Here is a 5,221-nt window from a genome sequence, read left to right on the forward strand (position 1 = left end):
TCTTAACGTTCAATTGCTGTTTAATATAAAGTTTTCTCTTACACACATGAGTATCTCCCTAGATTTGCTTCTCTCGTCTACGTAGACTGACACACACACACACAGGTTGTGATAAATTAAATATGCTAAAAATGCCATTTCTACTGAGGACTCACAGTAAATAAAATCCCGTGACAGTCCCATTGTAGCTAAACTGCAGCAATGAATGTTGCACCATCTAACAAACTAATAAGCAAAAGTTGACCACTACCTGGAAGTACCAGGTTGATGAGGATAATGCATTCTTTTTCATTTTTACATTCTTTGCATTTTAGTCTCTAAAGGTCTAAACCATCATGCTCTTTTAGAGATGAATGGACAGAGGCCAATTTCCATCCTTGAAGAAAGATAAATCCATCTCATGGCGAACCTTCACTTGCAGACAAATTCCTAATCAATGTTATCCAGTCTGAACATAGTCTTCGGTGACCTGAGATAGGGTGCTCAGGTCCTGCCATCTCTGGGTAGTCAGCATGAAAAATGGCAGAAACATAGGAAAGTAGTGGCTTCAGTAGATGAGTTGACAATTAGGAAGATACTGTGTCCTGACAGTGGAGATGATCTGCCTTGTTTTATCAGAAGGTGAGTCTGAGTTGAGGATTAAATGATAAATCTCCTCTATGCACTAGTATTTTATATCTTTGACAACTGGCATATTGGTGGCATCCATCATTAATGTTACTGCTTGTCCTTTGCAAATCTTCATGACCCCTCTGAATATCTGTGGATTATGCTAACAGGCAGCCAAAGTAACAATGGCCATTGTTGGTGGGCTGGCACAGAATTTAAAGATATTTCAGGTTTCTAAGTCTTGAAAAGTAGGTGATGAAATTTGGCAAGTGGTGTAACACATTGGTCATAAGTTCATTCAGTCATTCCACAGCTAAGACAACGTGCTCTGGTTTATTGAAATCACCCATCTTCTTAACATATCGCTCCAAGCGTCTTGAGGCCAAAATTCTCTTCTTTCTTTCTGTTCTTCCAGATAATTGCACATGATGTTTGTTTCCTGCAGAAATGGTCATTATAGATTTGGAAAATTTTGGATTTTCAGCAACCTTCTAACACTGTAACTGAAGACCATTGGGAAAGGCAGTGGGTTTTTTGTTTGTTTGTTTGCTTGTTTGTTTGCAGAGAACTCACTATGTGGCAAGGAGTAGAAAGAGTTTTACTTGAGGGACTCATTAACCTTTCCTACAATTTTATAGCCAAAATTCGTCTCCCATAAGCATGGATTGTCCAACATCAAGCGTTTAGAAAATGCTAGTTCCTTATTTTGTCTCAAGGTTAATAAAATGATAATCAGATGGAACTTATTTTTGATGTCACATTTGTCACACTGGAAACCACATTATTAATTTGTTTTCTGAACTGTGTCTGCATATAACTTTACTTGGTATAAGTGGGAGTTAAGACAGTGGCATAGAATGTGGTAGATACAGTGAAGCAAGGACGTTTACATTGGCTTACTAATAGTATATGTGAGTATTTTAAAACTAGAAAAGACACTGAGGAAATGCTACATGTGTGGCTCTGAAGGTCCTTGTTGGAAAGATTACTACTTAAGAAGTATTATTTGGAAAGTAATATGGCTCTAGGATGAAGAGAAAACGTATTGGGTAGAGGCAGAGGAAAGAAATGGGCTCCTAGAAAGCCCAAGTAAAAAAGTATTAACCTCAATAAATGTCGATTTGCATATGACCATGATGTCAGTTTTTCTTGGACTCTGAAGCAGCTCTCCCTCCTTTGTTTGGTAGCTATAATTCTGGTATTAAATATCACGTGGTCTGCAAACCTAGAGCCCTTACTACCTTCGCATTGTTTATTTTGCTTGCTTTGGAAATGTTATCAGGAGGGACCATTCTCTGCAGAAGGACATCTGCTTGGAAAAGTAGAGGGCAAATGAATAGCGGAAGTCCCTGAATGAAATATATTTACAATGGTGCAACAATGGCTGAGGCGCAGCGACCAGAGTGAGGATGTCACGGGACCTGACAGGGTTTGCACTGTTGTCCGTGGGTTCTCTCTGAGTAAGAACTGTCTTGAGGTCACGTAACACAAACAGCATTATAGTTTGCTTCACTACTTTGTATTTCAAAATGATTCTCAGGTGAACCTTCATCTGAGCAGCCAACATTGATGGATGCTATTGAAAAATTTTCATTAGCACTCACATTAAGAAAAATAGATATAATAATAGCATGATTAAATGCCATGATACTGTGGCTTAACTGAAATATTTAATATAAGAATAATTATATGTTTGTTTAAAGAAAAATCTGTCTATGAAGTTCCATATCCATACAACTAAAAATTAATCATGATGTCCTTTAGACTGAATTTCCCGTAAGTAGAACACATTTATTTTTAATGGAATGCACACGAAATTTGTTTTTGTATAGTGTTTTTATACTTATTTTAGTTACTTCAGTCCTCATTTTTTTCTTACGTTACATTAAAGATGATCATTAAACAAGATTTGTGGTGGCAATAAGGGGCAGGCCCTGAGAATCTACAGACTAGGGATACTGGTCTCCAAGGGGAAGAGAGGGTGCTTGGTAGGAAAGTCCCATGCTCCGCTATCTCATGAACAGAAGCAATTCCAGTGGGTTGGTTGGGCAGAATGACATGCCTGGGCCAGCCTCTCCAATATTGTCTGCTGTTAAGAACATTCGGGGGGCACTGCTGGATGTGAGAAGATGGGAAGGCATTTCCAATACTGAGAATGAACCTGGAAGAAGAGAAACATGACTGGCACTGCCCTTTCCAGTATCTCTTTGATCTTGTCTCTACTTACATTTCACAGATCACTGTCCTGACTTCTTAAATTCTCCCATTCACTGCTCGCTCCCTGACTTTGATCACTCTCACAATTAGTACTGTGTGTGAGCATTTACTATAAACTGGGCTCTCTGCTAAGCGTGTTAGGGAAAACCTCCTTAATTCTTACAATAATCTAGAGGGGTGGTATTTTTATCCTTTGGGGGATTGAAGTTCTGGAAGGCCAAATAGTAGGCTCAAGCCATGTAGTCTTCAGATGTATTCAAATCCATTTGGGCTGACCCCAACCCAGGGCTACATTTACAGCTCGAGGAGGATTCCAGAACCGAGGATCAATTGGCCCAGAAAGCACAGCAGAGCATGGTGATAAGCAAGAAAAATAAACTGAGACAAGTTGCAGTGTCTGATCTTTCCGTAGAAGCATTTATTTTTATTATTATTTTGCTGAAGTGGGACCAGTTTGGGAAAAATTGGGATGCTAGCAAAGTTTGCCTTCAGTTCCTGTATCACCTTTCATTGTCTGATCTAATTATGGTTCGGTGACAGCTACTGACCTTAGGCTGCCCTGTGTTTTTCCTGTCATAGCAAGCAGTGTTAAATAAAGTCATATTTTCCTGAAGTCTATGTGACACAAGGCTTCTTCTCTTTTAGAAAAAAAATTTGCATTTGTAAAGGAGGCTATAAAAGTAACCACAGGGGCTAACTTAAATGAATTAATTTTGAAGAGTAGTACCTTTAGAATGTGGCCTGTGGCTGAAAGGTGCTATTTTAGGTCACCCTATGGCATTGACTCTTGCTTTATATAGGGTCTGCTGTTAAACTGCTATAGAAGTCAACATAGACCCTGAGGCCGGATACACAAGTGCTCATTGCTCGTTTGTGGAGAACACGCTTTCAGGCCAGTTAGGGTTGGGTCATTATATAGTACATATATTTTTGTCAAGCTTCACATGGGCTAGAGAAATACTTATTAGGCAGCACCTAAATTGAATTGGAAAATACCTAATTCTTTTTCCATTTAGAAATAACACCTAATGAAATAAATGTAATAAATCCAGATATACAATTAACAATAATTTAATTTAGTTGGAATGCATTGTTTATAGTACTTGAGATTTGTAGATGGAATAATTCTTTGTTCTTGTTGTGAAGTGCTGGTGAGTCAATTCTGATTTCTTGTGACCCTGTGTATAAAAGCAGGACACGTGACACAACACCGAGCAACCCTAATGATCACCCTGGTGTTTGAGCCCATTGTTGCAGCTGTTGCTTCAATCCACCTTGTCAGTAATATTCCTCTTCTGCTCTGTCCCTCCACTTTACCAAGCATGATGTCGTTCTCCAGGGACTGGTCTCTCTTAATAACATACCCAAAGTATGTGAGACAAAGTCTCAAAATCGGGCCATCCTTAATGCTAAGGAGCTTTCTGGTTCTTCTTCTTCCAAGACAAAGTTGTTTGTTCTTTTGGCAGTCCATGGTTCTTTCAATATTCTTTGCCAACATGATAAAGTGCATCTGTTCTTCTTCATTCTTCCTTAGAACAGTTCCTATAAAACCAAAATATCATTGTCTAAAAGCCCACTCTTGTAGAATACATTCTGATCACAGTGTGCCTAAAAAGCAGGTCGACATCAGCCACATAAAACCCTAACTAGGGTTTCCTATACTGTACTTCTTGGAGGGAGCAGACAGCCTCGTCTGTCTCTCACAGATCCCCTGGAGGGTTGAACCGCTGACCTCACAGGGTCATAGCCTAACACTTTGTTGCCAGAGCTCCTTACAACAGCATTTTGTGTGTGTGTGTGTGTGATTATATTTGATTAAAGTTTATATCTACAATTTTGATGACTTAAGAATTATCATAAGCAAGGATTTTCTTACATGCAACCTGTGTAAATTAGAACTAGGTAAAAGAGAAATAAGTGTTATAAGCCAGATTTTCTCAAGACAAGAGACCCTGCCAGGTCAAACGATGAATGTAGCTTCAAGTGTGTCATGGTGATAATCTGGCTGAATCTATATTTACAAGGAGCAAGAGGAAATAAAAGGAAATCACCAACTTATTTTTTAAAGATACATCAACAGTGTGTTGTGAAGCAGGAAAAAACAACTTTCTAGTAGACTGAGAGATGAGCTTTTTTGTCCCTCAGAATGTCTTAAAAATTACTGCATCCTGTTTAAAAAACATAAGCAAACCGTCTCTAAGACTTGTTTGTGATGGGGTAAAGTATATAATGCAGCACACCTAAACCTGTCGAAATACAGACATTCACTAAAGCTAAGTTATAACTCAATCAGCACACATCAGATCAAGTAGTTAGGTCCACATCAGCCACACAAAGTAGAGTTATCAGTCAGAGATGATGTTCCCTGATCAGTGAATCAGAATCGGGGGGGGGG

General features: G+C 38.9%; 1 pseudogene; it reads right to left on the bottom strand.

Annotated features, from left to right (window-relative positions):
• Positions 1–439: 439 nt before the first annotated feature.
• On the bottom strand, positions 440–1,057 carry LOC101659103 (annotated as a pseudogene).
• Positions 1,058–5,221: the final 4,164 nt, after the last annotated feature.

Source organism: Echinops telfairi, unplaced genomic scaffold, assembly GCF_000313985.2.
Source record: "Echinops telfairi isolate 266 unplaced genomic scaffold, ASM31398v2 ScPeMD7_7400;HRSCAF=8409, whole genome shotgun sequence".
In the NCBI taxonomy this organism is placed as follows: domain Eukaryota; kingdom Metazoa; phylum Chordata; class Mammalia; order Afrosoricida; family Tenrecidae; genus Echinops; species Echinops telfairi.